The sequence below is a fragment of the Ascaphus truei genome, chromosome 14 (genome assembly GCF_040206685.1).
Source record: "Ascaphus truei isolate aAscTru1 chromosome 14, aAscTru1.hap1, whole genome shotgun sequence".
NCBI classification, from domain to species: domain Eukaryota; kingdom Metazoa; phylum Chordata; class Amphibia; order Anura; family Ascaphidae; genus Ascaphus; species Ascaphus truei.
In genome coordinates this window covers 32,522,968-32,537,800 of record NC_134496.1, presented here as the reverse complement: position 1 = coordinate 32,537,800, position 14,833 = coordinate 32,522,968, and the positions used below count along the sequence as shown (strand labels likewise).

Here is a 14,833-nt window from a genome sequence, read left to right as displayed (position 1 = left end):
CAATATTTTATTGGGTCTGTTTTCAGCTCTCTGTAGTCCTTTTTTTTTTTTGGGTTTTTTTTTTTGGGTTTTTTTTTTTCTCTCTCTTCCTCCCCTCTCCCTGCTGATTTTCCTAAAAATGAGCCCCAGATCTAAATTATTATGGCTGCTAAGCCCCTCACCTGGTGACCTTAGTAGACCTCAAAGAAACGTATCTGAGGAGATTTAAGAGTAAGCATTTTTTTTCTGATACGATTCTTTGTAGTCTGCATGGAAAACAGCTCTGTGCTGTCTGGTGAAGCAGGGCAAGTGTGAATGAACAGCAGGAGTTGCCGTCTCCACTGCAGACTTTTGGCCTTTAAAATAAAATCTAATCAAAAAACAGCTAGGGGAAAAATGCATTGAAGGGCATCACACTGACATTGGTAATTGGAGGCAGCTGTACCTTTAAATGAGTGGTATGTACAGTAATTTTGCAGCCACAGTGCAACATATATTGCAGCTGCAATCAGTTCAAAGCTCTGTCATGCAACACATTTTGTTACAGTGCTAACACTCAAGCCCAGTCTCTTGATTAACACCTACTCGTCTACAATAGATTGCAATAGACAATGTCACCTTATCTATCTACATCAGGGGTGCGCAACTCCAGTCTTCAAAGGGTCACAACAGGTCAGGGTTTCAGGATATCCCTGCTTCAGCATAGGGGATGGTCTTTAACTGAGCCACTGATTGAGCTACCTGTGCTGAAGCAGGGATATCCTGAAAACCTGACCTGTTGGTGGCCTTCAGACTGGAGTCACCCACCTCTGGTCTAAAGCGTGGAAGACAGCACCAATGTAGATAAAACAGGTGAATACAAGCAAGGCTTAACATTGCATGTTTGTGTTTAATATATACAGCACATGTGACAGATGGCATCAAGTAAGGCCAGGTCCCCGCTGGCTACTGCAGCGCCCGCTGTGAGGGGGGGGGGGTGCTGCGCCAACAAACTCCTGCTCTCAAGAAAATTGACGGAGCGCTAGGCCACGCCCCCTGGCGGTTCAGCCAATGAGGACAAACCTGCCGGGTGACGTCACGGCCGTGCCTCCGTCACGCCTCCCTTTCTTTCCCCCTGCATCCCTCTGCAGACCGGGAGACTCAGCTGCATGCGCCGCCTGCCGCGCAGGTAGCGGGCCGCAGCCTAACTCAATATGGTGCTGCTCTTTGTCTGTGACATTTGAAGGCCTTATTCACTAGTGGAAATGGTAGGGTTCCGGCGCAACTGCGCATGACAAACTTGAAAAAACTCCCGGATGATCTTCAACAAACTTTATTGCACATCACACACTGGGGCTACACCTCGATCTCCCCCGGAGACGAGATATAGGTAAGGGTTGTAATTCCCCCTACTCCGGTTAACTCAGTGGCCACGCACAGCTCCCTCTTATTTAGCCCCATTGACTACTTTGACACCATAGGTGCATTACTGACCACTGATGCGCAAGACAGTCTTGTCTTATTCACTAGTGGTTTAGCATCCATCAAAGTGATTTGGTGTTGCCACACTAAACTGCTAACAAATGTTAGTGAATCTTTTTTCAAATCTCTCCCAGTCCAATAAGTGCTACAACTTTCAGGTGACAATGGAATGTTGTGCAGGATCAACCAGCAGAGGCAGAAGTAATAGAGAAATGGTACATAATCAGTGGATCAATATGGCGTGTTTCTTCCAGTCTGTCATTAAACCTCTTTCTAGTTTACCAGCTTATTTGTGTGAACTGGTACACTATATATATTCCACCGTATCGCATATAGCAAATAAAAATAGTGTGTGTGCGCGTGCGTGCGTGCGTTCAGTATTAGGTGATACCTTTTTTATTTGGATTAACAATTTATGTCATAGGACAAGCTTTCGAGAGTTTTCCTCTCTTACTCAAGTCAGCGATACTGATATACAAAGGTTTCTATAACTTAGACAGGGATTGGGGATAGGTATCACCTAATACTGAAGAACTCCTTTATTCTGCACTATCGCAACTGGACTAACACGGCTATTTCTGGTTTATTTTTTTTATGTATATATACTAGCTGAGAGACCCGGCGTTGCCCGTTAGTTAAATTTCCCGCTAGGAAAAGGTGGGTGGAGGGACAGTGTACAGGAGATGGGGAGGGACAGGAGGAGGGGAGGGACGGGGACAATGGACAGGAGGGGACGGGGACAGTGGACAGGAGGGGACGGGGACAGTGGACAGGAGGGGACGGGTGAGAGTGGACAGGAGTGGGGGTGAGAGTGGACAGGATGGGGGGTGAGAGTGGACAGGAGGGGCGGCATTGGACGAGGGGGGGGGACAGTGGACAGGAGGGGGGGGACAGTGGACAGGAGGGGGGGGGTGGGTTTCTTAAAATTTACGGGTCCCTCCTCTCCACTCCCCCTGTATGTTTCTCCGCTCCCCCCTCTCCGCTTCTGCCCCCCCGCCCCCCCCGCCCCCCCCCCCCCATGCGTAGCTCCGGTCCCCACCCTAGAGTGTCTGGCACACACACACACACACACACACACACAGTGTGTCACACACACACACACACACACACAGTGTGTCACACACACAGTGTGTCACACACACACACACACACACACACACACACACACACACACACACACACACAGTGTGTCACACACCACACACACACACACACACACACCACACACACACACACACACACCACACACACACACACCACACACACACACACACACCACACACACACACACTGTGTCACACACACACACACACACACTGTGTCACACACACACACACACACACAGTGACACACACACACACGTACGTCACCTCTCCTTCCGGCCGCCGCCATCTTAGTTACTCCGCGAGGGAGGAAGGGGGTCCTTCCGGCCGCCGCCATCTTAGGGGCCGCGTGCCGGCTGCCTGGCCACTGCCTGTCCCCATGCCGGGGAGGGAGGTGAGTGGGGAGGGAGTGGAGCGGGAGGGAGGCGAGTGGAGCGGGAGGGAGGCGAGTGGAGCGGGAGGGAGGCGAGTGGAGCGGAGGCGGGGAGGTGAGTGTGATGGGGGGGAGAGGACAGAGAGAGTGGTGTGTGTGGGGTGTGTGTGGGGTGTGTGTGGGGTGTGTGGGGTGTGTCACTGGGAAAGTGACAGGTACTACAATAAACACAGGAGTCCCAGTGCACATCCAATATTACACATTTAGTACCTTACTATGGTTTATTCTATATTTTTTCTTCATAAGTATGGATCATTTATTTCAATCCTTTGGCCAACACGTTTGAAGTCTACAGTACAACCACTTCACAGTTAAACTGATCTCAGCAGGTCCTACACTAACTGTGTTATACTGTCTTTTGTATTTCTTCCGCGGGTAAAAGAAAAGAGGGAAACAAAACAATATTAATGTATAGCCAATAGCATGGGGTGCGAAATGTCGCAATTGCAAATCAGATTAATTAAAAATGAAAGGAATAGAGATGGTCACAATGGGTAGCCGAGGCGGAGACCGGTTCAACAAGTTGTGTAGTCGTGAGACGTATTGGATTAGTGTGCTTCAGACTTTAGCACCCCGAGGTCTCAATCTAGAAGTTCATTTGGCAGCTTTCATTCAATGAAGCCCACTGATCTCCATTATGTACTTTCACTTTAGAACCAGTGGCTTTTTGCACACAATGGCCCTTATTCTGTGAGGTGTGTGAATGCAGATGATGTACTATTGTATGAAAAGCCCCATTAAAGGACTTTTCATTCGATAGAACGTCATCTGCGCTATCACACATTACAGAATAAGGGCCAATGTCTTCCTTCCCACGATAGGACACCCAATTTGTATTATGCACTTTGTTCCTGGATACGTTTATTTTAGTACTTTTCCCTTGTAGTTTCATCAATATGTATGCATTTTTATATAACAATCCATCTATATATTTTGGGGATACCCATATGAGTAGTGTCATTTTTCCAGTATATCAAGCATTGTGTGTGCAGTTTTTCACAAGGGAAACTAATATCCCTTTTACTTTTCCCATATTTCTATTTTTTTTATTAGCAACTTGCATTAGCGTTTAATATACCATTTTTTTCCAATATCAATGGGTATTTTCTGATTATACTTTTCCTTCTTTGCTTTTATGCAACTATTTTTTATACTTGCTCATCGCTCCTATACCATTAGATTTAGATACAATGACTACAGTATATGTAACCTTTCCTTTAAGAAGTAACCATGAAGGGTTGAAACTCCCTTTATATGGGACTTTTGAGTGCACCTGTAGATCCTTGATGAAGCAGACGAAAGAAACTGCGAAACACATAGAGCAGTTACAGCTGACTAACTGTTGAGGCTGTAACCAATAAGCTCTTTGCAAGAGCTAGTGTGATCGTAGGAAAGACCAGGTCCTGCAGCGAGGCTCCGTCCGCTGTAGTGGCGGATGTCCCATTAGGCCAGATAGGCCTGGGCCTAGGGTGGCTAAAGTTTTGGGTGTCACGTGCAATTGGCACTTGCCATCTGCGCGTTCGGCGTTTGCCAGTCGCGCATGCGTGATCGGCAACATGGCATCACACGGCATCGCATTACCATGACAACAGGACGGCACTGGAGGATGAGGGCGGCACCAGGTAAGTGCCTAAGGGTGAGATTTAAAAAAAAAAAAAAAAATCCGACACTGATCTGGTGACCTCATCAAGCTAAGCTCAAGACCACGCCGGGCAGCATGGAGACACGGACTCCCTCCACTCTGCAGAAGCACATCGGAAATATCCCTACCAACGAGCTCCAACACAAGTGACACCATGTAGCGAGGAGGGATGCCAATATCGAAGGATCAAGGTTTTCCCTTCATGCTACAGAGAAGTGCCACCGGAGCCAACAATGCCATCAGCGACTGGATCAAATACGTGGACTCTTGGACAGATCAGCCACCTCTTAAGACGCTCCCTTGAGTGTAATACCTTCTAACCCTACATGCTTTTATATATCCTTTAAATTCCCCCCCCCCTTCCCTGCCTACCCAAGCTATTAATACCACCCCCTTTCTATGCACGCCCTACCCCAATACCCAGTTATCAACCCCTGCTTGCCAGGGACTAGCTTCTAGTGGCTAAAATCATAGGATCCTTCCTCAAGTCTCATGGTCTTCTTTACTTAACTTCTAATTTCACTGCTCCATTTTCAGGGTAGTCTAAATTCCCAATAATTATAACTTGGTGTGACAGTTTGGCCTTGGGATAGGGTCAATAAGAAGTCCACACAGTAACTTCTCACCAAAATAATGTACTTTATTTCCTGGATTGGGAAAAAAAACAGGCTACAACATACTTTATTCAGTAGTGCAAAGATCAGACAGAAAAAACAGCATGAATCTGGAACAACATAAAATGTCCTTATCTTTTGTGCTGGGTGTGAGTCCCAGGTAATACTTTTAGGAATCTGCTACCTTGCAGGTAGAGCAGCCCTGCTTCCTTAGAAGGCTGGTGAATTTTGGTTGTGGTGCTGGGTGAGTCCCAGCTGTACCCAGGCAATCCTCTGGGACCTGAACCCCTTCCTCCTAGCAGGCTTCTGAAACTGCTTCTTTGCAGGCTGGGGGAATTGGCAGGGAGTCCGCTGCCTGCCTTTTAAGCCCCTTTACAATCAGGAGTTAATAGAAACACCCTACCAGACCTGAAAGCTAGGTTCTTCTTCCTGGGCCTGAAAGATGGAGGGAGTTAACCTCTTCACTCCCTCACACATGGTTTAGTTATTACTTCTTTAAACAATAGCAATGAAATGTCCTCCGTTTCAAAGATATTACTGTGCAACCCTACAACTCAACTTCTGGTATTTTTGATTGCAACTGATAGATTTCATTTTCACCTATCCTCCACAAATCTCGTCCCTCTTAATAGGCATTGACCACTCTCTCTTGTTCCATGGCAAAGGGATTGGTCTTTGCAGTTGTGTGAAATTTTAAATTGGACACACTCAAACAATGAATAACTTCTATTTGATTCAGAGTTGTACTGATGAACTGTGACTTCAATTGGCTTAAGCTCGCCGACCTAACATTTTAAGGTTTTTCATCTATGTAATCAAATAAGCCAGGAGGAATTCAGCACGGTGAAGATAAAAATGTCATTTATATTTAGGTCAGGCTTCCCATGTTCTGGCGAAAACACTAAACATAACTCGTTTTTTTAGATTGATTAGCTAATATTAATTACAGTTTTGTAAAAACAAACAAATTCTATACTTTAGGGAAAAATGAGAAATACAGAAGGTTAATAATGAATCGCAGAGTTTCGTGAAGCGTTGTGAGCCCGGATCGATGGTTGTATTGTGTTTCTGCATTTAGAGTTGCATCCCAGCAGTACGCCTATCAGTTGTGAAATTGTTTTTATTGAACGCACCACCGAGTTATGGATTCCTGATTATATTTTGGAGATTTCTTTCTTAACATTCCCTCACCCACCAAGATGACCTGTTGATTGGGTATAAAGCACATTTTGAAAATTGTAATCATTCGGAGGTTTACTGCAGACGGGTGAAAAAGTAAGCAGAAGGTATTCATTTTATAGGCTATGCTGTGCAGTTCTAAACATTCAAAGATATGGGGTCATATTTCCTAAGCAGTTTTCTGCCATAAGACCCCCTTCTAATGCTGGAAGACCTTACAGCCAATTCAAGTCATTGAGCTTTAGGCCTCGGCCAGGTAGGAAACTGGCACGCCCGCGCATCTGAGGGCGCAGCCATCACGTCACGGAGCTGGTTCGCCCTCATTGGGCGAACCGTTCACGTGACGCGCTTGCGAGCAGCAAATTAAAATTTGTTTGCTCGGCAAGCAGCTATGCACAGAGCAGGCGCACCCGCCTGCTCACGCTGGCCACACACATTGTCGCAATGTGTCATTGTGGTGAGTGTGAGCGCGCCCCTTCTTCTACGACCCAGTGTCAAATGACGCCGCAGGTCATGTGACATCACGTCATGTGACCCCCACAGCGTCGTTTGACGCGCGTTGCCATGGCGACACGTCACATGACCCCACCGCGTCATTTGCCATGGCGACGCATCGTTGAAGAGCAGGCTGGCAGCAGGTAAGAGATGTTACAGAGGCCTCCCCCGGCATTTAATTGCCATAGGGAAGGGCGCGGGGCCACTGTAACCGCCATGTCCCCCCCCTAGAAAATCTTGCGCCCCCCCAGTTTGCACACCCCTGTGCTAGAGGGTCCTGCCACAACCATGGCTACAAGACCCCGCCGCTAACAGTCACATCATTGCTTCCACTGGTGTAAACAGGAAAGGGTCCATCCTGTCCTTTTGCAAACGCCTCTAGCAAACGAGCAAATCGCGATGACTGGCAGCATATGCCATAATCTCCAGGGTGCCAACCTTCATGAGGTACACTTTCGGGTTAAACATATACAACGGTCAGTGCGCCAGTGGCCCTTATGATCTGCAGTGAACTCCATGGAGCAGCCAACGCCACCTAAACAGAAGAGGAGACTTCTCTCTTCTGTTGGTGACACTATTTGGCACATTGTGACCACGATTTGGACAGCAGAGAGGTTTAAAGTACACTTTTAAATCAAATATAGCAAAGAAAAAGGGTGTAAGTAGAGAAAATAAAAAGTACCAGTGGTTAAATAAAAACACCACATGTGAAATATTATATAATACGTAAAATTATAAACTTTCCCTGCAGCCGCTTAAAAGTCCCAACATCAATTGAACTCCGGGCGCATAAAGAAAAACTAATATGGGGAAATATTGATAAAAAAAATTCTCTAATAAGAAATGTGAATATATTGCACTCACAAACTGGAAGAAATCACCTAGATCAGAAGAGATCTATTCGGATCAGTCTTAATCCTCTCCAAACTTTCATGCTTCAGATATTAGGATGTATAGGGAAAAATTCAAAAACCTAGAAACGTTAACTAATACCTTCTTTTAATTAATGGCAGAGCTAGACTCTATTCGCTTACATGAAACAAGTTCTTTATGGCTTATCTGTGCGTTATACACTGTACCGACTGTATGGCATCAGGAGACTTGCGCATTCAGGGCGCCAACAGTCCATGTTCTCCATTGGGGACTCCATCTCCACAGTAACATGCTGCACCAGTTTGCGTTCTCTGTTCCCAGGAAACTTTGCCTCTCTCTGTCAGTAGTTCCACCCTACACCTTTCACCAATAGGCTTCCTCTGGGGTGATTTGTGCGCTGCTAAAACCTTTCCCTTAAATACCCTTCATATATTATGTAATTTGTTAATTAAATGTATTCTTAAAGGGATACCCCCCATATACACTTTTAAATCAAATTACGATTAATACAGGTTATTGCTAGAACATACCTACCCTGTATTTGTACTTTTCCCCTAAATAATGTACAAAACCACTGATTTTCCAATTGTTTTCCTTTTTATCCAGATAGAATAAAATGGTCAAAACACAAGAAAGTATTGTGAAATAGACCAGTGACGCAATTAACCTTTTCATTGTACAATGACCTTGCAAAATCCCAGCCCTCCCTATCACAGGTACCCAAATATAGTATTATTATAACAAGGAATATATGTATTCCTTTATTATTTAACTTTTCACTTTGACTATTTAATTTCTTAACCTTTTTAAATAACCACATTAAATTATATAGCAAAGAACCTTTATGCTGTCTTAAAAAGTAGCATATCTGTCTTGAACACATATTTTCATGAAACCCCATGATTCCAACAGAGGTTTAAAATACTTTTTTTTTTTTTTTTAAATCCCTAGAATGCACAATCCATATTGCTTTAATTAGAAACGTATACCTAACTGAAGAAAAAAAAGGAAGCTGTGACTATTCTGTAAAAAAGAAAAAAAATACAATGTTTTATATCGATTTTTCTGCATGTAAGAAAAGTAATAGGTAATTCTCCAGTGATTTATAGGATCACGATGAGAAAGGAGAAAGACCAACCCTTTTGGATGTATTAAATTGAACTGAACCTTCAATCCATCCAGTCTTATCCAGCCTGATAAGCTAAGCTTGCTACTAAATTACATGTCTAAATGTAATAATATTACATAGCGTACATTTTATTAAAATATCGCTCTTCCTTCTAATTAAAAAGATATCTCATTTAAGCTTTGCCAAGATTAGCCCTGTTTTTTTGAAAAGTGCATTAAATGAAAAGACCATCAATATGCAATATAATAATGCACACCGCAAATATATAATTATTTTTCTTTGGCGATCTATCAGAAAATCAATGCTCTAATTTCCTGTAAAGCTTTCTTATTATGGAGGGTGGAATGTAATCTTGCTTGGGTTATTGTTCCGAGATAATTGGAACAAGATACAATATTGGTTTCCATTTTAATGTAATTGCTGGTTAGATATTGAGATAATTAAATAGCTGATTGTACCTTTTTGTTCTTTTTCTTGTATGTATATTACACTTTAAGGAATGTGGCATTAGTTTAGGTATGTCCCTGATGGTATTGAATCAGCGACGCTGATTCTTAAGAGTGGAGTTAGGTTTACATAGGCACATATAAGGTAGTACTCTGTGGTTATTCATTATCCCCTGAAGAAGTCACGCGATAGTGATGTAACTAGTTGGGACAAGGTGGTGACGTCAGCACGCACGGCGGTAGAGAGGAGGTCCTTGTACCTGAAGGGTAGCCCGGCTGCAAACGTTGCACACGCGGTCTGTGTCCGGAATCTACATCTGACCGGAGGACTGGCACTTAAGTGCTGAAAGACTGGCTGATCGAGTGTAGCATTGCGGATATGCGACAGGAGTTTCCAACAGCTGCACCATACCCAGGCAGAGTATAAATATTGGACCCCTCCAACCCAGCTGACGTACCCCTTAGAGATTTCTCTCAAATGTTCATTGTTTTTTTTATACAGTATCTTGTAAGTGTGATTCCTAGGGACTGCGTGTTATATTAAATGGACTTTATTTTTATACAGATAAACACTATGGAGCCTGCACTTCTTTGTTTTTTTTTCTATATTGTATTGTATGTCTTTATTTATATAGCGCCAAAAGTGTACTCAGCACTTCACAAAATACAGTACAGGGAATTAAAATGATACAATAAGTGCATAAAAATCAGACAATAGGAAAGGAAATCCCTGCCCCGAAGAGCTTACAATCTAAGAGGTATGGTGGGAGACTTACAGAGACAGCAGGCGAGGGAATAAGTGCTGTGTATGGCAGTGCTTGGCCACAATGGGTGGTAGGAGTGGCTGAGTGTGGGACAGTAACCATGAGTGCAGGCTGTTGGCATGCTTAACTCGTGGGGTGAGTTTTAAGGTGTGTGTGTGTTATATATATATATATATATATATATAACACACACGTAGGTGTGAAGAATTGGCTTAGTGGTGAGATCAGTGGTTCTGAAGAGTGATATCGCTGTTTGAATAATCTTCAATTTTGACCTTGGTAGAACACTTTGTCATATTTATTGTACTGAGCAGTTTTCTGCAATAAGACAAGTTCTGCCTCCTTGAAGGCACCGTGCAAACCATTCAAGTCTATGGGCTGTAAGGTGTCTTACGGTAGAAGACTTCTTAGTAAAGATGACCCATTGTCTCCTTCAGGCACCAAATTTAGCTTGCAGGCCCCCGTGGCAGTTAAAGAGTTAACATAACGGGGCATTTATGATGAACCGTTTCTTTGCATACCTTGATTTAGAAATAGTTTGGATGAGAGGGTTTGTGCCGCTTAACATTTCAATGCTCATTATATTTGTACCTCAAAGTGTTCTCTTAATATATATATTCTTATATACCTCTGACAATGTACTTGGTGCCGTACATAGAATGATGTTGGCATAATAAGTACCTGTCCTGAACCGCTTAAAAATCTACGTTTCAAGCCTAGGGGAAAAAAGTGACTTGCCACAGTCACAAGGAGCTGGCATTAGGAATATATATTGGAAGAACTTGCATATATCTCACACAGCCGCCCCACTCTGCCTTGTAAGCGCCCTATTCAATATTCTATAAAGTGGCCTTGCCCTTCCTTGGCAAGATTTCGGCTCCTTCCATTCATTAGAAGACGACTTCACAGCATATTGACTTGGGGCCTTAAACAGCTGCACAGTATTTGTAGTTCTTTTATAACACCAGATGGCAATAGAGCTACACAGAAATATCAATAGTGTATATTTGATCTGAGTTAATGAAACGTTGCATCAGTCAGTACCATGGATAGTCTTAATACATTTAGAATGCTATTTTCAATTGTTACCATTGTTCTGTTACTAATATTTTGGGTATTTGCCTATGATTATGTATAATTGTGTGTGCTTGGTCACTAATTTTAATCAACGTACAAAAATATCCCACACTCCAACCAGGGCCGCCTTCTTAGGTGTCCCTTGCTTGGAAGCTCCTCATTTCCGCACTGACGTAGCAAATAAATTGTCCTTATTTTAATGTTGCAAATGTTTGGGGGTCTGATATACAAAGCAGCTCATGCCATTGGCTTTAAGTGCAAGGTTTCCCCAACATAGTGTGATATGAGAACGTATTGGACCATATTTGCTAAGCAGTGCTTTCTGTAACACGCCTTACAGGCCATTCCAGTGAATAAGGTGTGTTCTACCATAGCCCCACTTGGTCATTATTGGCTTGTGTGTCAGAACACCCAGTGCCACAGATTACTTGTGCACAGACCTGTATATTGAATGATTGATGTGTATGCAGATGGTCTATGCACACATTGACATGTTAAATACACTGCCGATGAGTTTATATAAAATTGAAGTGTGGCTAGACCTATATACATTTATTACATCTCCATGATTTCAGACATATAAATGTATGCATTTATATGTCTGAAATCACGAAAATGTAATGTATATAGATGTAGCCACTCGTGCTAAATTTATATAAACACTTTAGTGGTAACATTACAAGTTCATTCCAACCTATATATAACTGACAGTGTGTATATATCTACACGTAAAGAGAACACCCGCACAGCTGAGTAGTAAATCATGGTGAGGTGCTAACTAGGTAGGGATAAAGATGTATACTGTACTAGTGTATAAGCACTCAATCACAACTGAATGTATAATGATAATGTTAAAATACTTTATTAGCAAACAATGAATAAAAAAAATGGGGTTTAAAATAAAATATATATCAAACAGCACGTGACTGTGATCATTGGTAACATAACTATAAGTAGTTAAGTTGATTGAACATAAACAAAATAGGGAGGTAATAGGTGTATACCATGAACCCTCACAGCCCTCACATAAGAGATATTGAGGCCGATGAATGCAGTGTGAACACTGGGAGGCTACCAATCAGAAACTCAGAAACTAATGGCATAAGCGGAGCACTAGAGAGGACCTCCGCAATACGTTAGTACTGCATGCAGTGCATAGTGAGCGTGATAGGAGTAACTCAAGGTGGTGGGTTACGGGTCTACATTGACCTCACCGCACGGCACTTGCCATTCTGTTTTCCCTGAGAAGTATTTAACACACATCGGTAAGTGAAAATAGTGGTATTTGGCACAGCCTTTCTCCCCCCCCCCCCCCCCCCCTCATTTCACATCCTTTAAAGGAAAACTAAGTAGGTGGAACTGATCCTTTAATTACCATGAGATGAATTTAAACTGATAAAGATCTGAGCATAAGAAGGCAGCTATCTAACGTGCCCCATCTTTATAAGAATTTTCTAGTTCTGTTATTTCCTTCTCTTGAATACGATGTTGCGTTTCATCTGCTAAAACAGAAATACACAATTTCAGCATATTACTGTATTTCTTAATTTAGCTATGCATTAACTTTTTTTTGCAAACTAGATTCTAATATGAAACTGTTTTGTACTATATTATATATTTTATGTATATTTATTTATATTGTGCATTGTATGTTTTGTATGCATGTTAATTTCCTTCTTCTTTTGAACTGGCAATACAGTGTTATCAGAAAACAGAATGGAAGGGGGATCCAGTGGATCTTGAAGGTTCTCTGATCAGGTTAGAGAATAGAATGGACTAATTTGATATTGGAAACAAATGGAGAATCCTTCACGGAGAAGGGACTTACCATGCATAGCATTAAGATCAATCAGTCTTGAGAGAGACCCGTACGAGGGCCGACATTTTTATAGAACATGGGAAAAATATTTTGGTTAAGTCCTTATGGGCAATGAGGCTCTTATAATAAAGGGGGAAGCCCATCCATTGCCCTATCGTCTGGATGAATATACAAGGTTGCCCTGTATATGTATCTCACCGTGGCTCATCTGGCCAAAATAAGTTGTGTGAAAATGTATATGTGAACTTGTACTACATGTAAAATATATTTGTGTTTGTGAAACTGTATTTCTTTGTTCCCTGTGTGCTAGGTTGGTAATACACTGACCCAGCCTACGGGCCCAGAGATCTGGTCTTAGCTGGTTTCACGAGGGGGTTGAGGACAAAGGAGAGTGCGGATGGGCTGGCCTATCTGGGATGTGTTGGTCTGATAATCGGAGCCATTGTCTGCCCCAGACAGTGATATGCCTATCTGATTCAGAGATAGCAAACTGGCATTGGGAACATGGGCAGGTAGGCGCTGAACTAATTGGCTGGTTTTTAATTCCCGCCTACCTTGCCTCGGCATTCCCGTCACACACCCAGTTTGGATTGGCCAACACAGGTGAGCCCTCACGCTGTGATTGGTCGCTACCCATTCTTCATGATTTCCTAAGGAGACAGGAACCTAGAAAAGGGTAGCCGATCTCGGTTCCACAGACCTTGCTGAGGCTAGTGTTGAGATGGACTAATAGTATTCTGAGGTTGTACGGTAGGCGCTTGAAACCAAGGCTACCTGCTATTCCGAACAGGATATTTGAAGTTGCATTCAGCCCTGCCTGGAGTTCCCGATCCCCCACAGGAATGGAAGCTGCGCCGGGTAAACCATTTTGGTGACGACGGACACACAGGACTGCTAGGATTCCCCCTGTTTTCTCTTTTAGATGTGAGTCTAGCTTGGTTGGTGATATTGTGTTGTCTACTGGCTCGGGCTGGAATAAAAACCTGTTTATTTGATCCCTGTGTCCTGTCTGGTGCTTGATCCCATGAAATTGTGCTGGTCTCCCGTGACCCTTGGTAGACTTTATCATCCTGTTTCTATACCGTATATGGACTCTCTACGGAGCACCCAACAAGTCACACCAATTTAATAGAAAATAAAGAAATCTGTCCCATTTTCCTCTCAAATCTTATAGGGTGTCTCCCATGCTGACCAGCATAGATGTTGCCTTGTAGCCTAAGTCACTGACCCTTCTGCTGATGTATGGTGTTATGGTTTGACATATAAATCTCTATCACCATTGATTTGTGGGATACTCTAAATTATGCTGTAATATATTATAACTAATGACATTTGCATGTGCACATCCGTTTTCATATGGTCCTGTTGTAGGACTTCTGAACAACATGGAATTGTTATACCAGTGGAAAAGGGGATGAGATTTAAGTGACATTTAGTCATGTAGAAGTGTACGTTTGCTGCAGATGGTGATACGTGTAAGACATTTGAGACGTCACTACTGGTCGCTTTCTTCTATGTATATGTTGGTTACTTTTACATATAAATGTAAAATCAAAGGGCCTTTTCCTCTGAGTTAATACGGATTTTAGTATACAGAAATTACTGGAGATGTCACTGATTCTAATAGCTGAAGGACTTGCTGAAGTGGGTGAACCTGGTTTGAATTTCAATGTCAGTATTGTGACCTTGGCCAAGACACTTTAGCTCACTGTGTCTTAGGCGCCAACATGAAATTCTAAGTTCATTGGGGCAGATATTTGCTGTTCCAGGGACAAAGGGGAAAAACAATATGACTGAAGGGGTCAGGATTTGCTCTGGA

At 43.0% G+C, this 14,833-nt stretch overlaps 1 protein-coding gene across 1 annotated transcript in view; it reads left to right on the top strand.

The window, feature by feature from the left end:
- Window positions 1–13,342, top strand: part of UGGT1 (UDP-glucose glycoprotein glucosyltransferase 1) — a 97,220-nt gene extending 83,878 nt beyond the window's left edge. The window contains exon 42 of the transcript XR_012788005.1: window positions 13,325–13,342. The gene's annotated coding sequence lies outside the window, so the exon portion shown is untranslated. The remainder of the gene's footprint in view (window positions 1–13,324) is intronic.
- The last annotated feature ends 1,491 nt before the right edge of the window (window positions 13,343–14,833 follow it).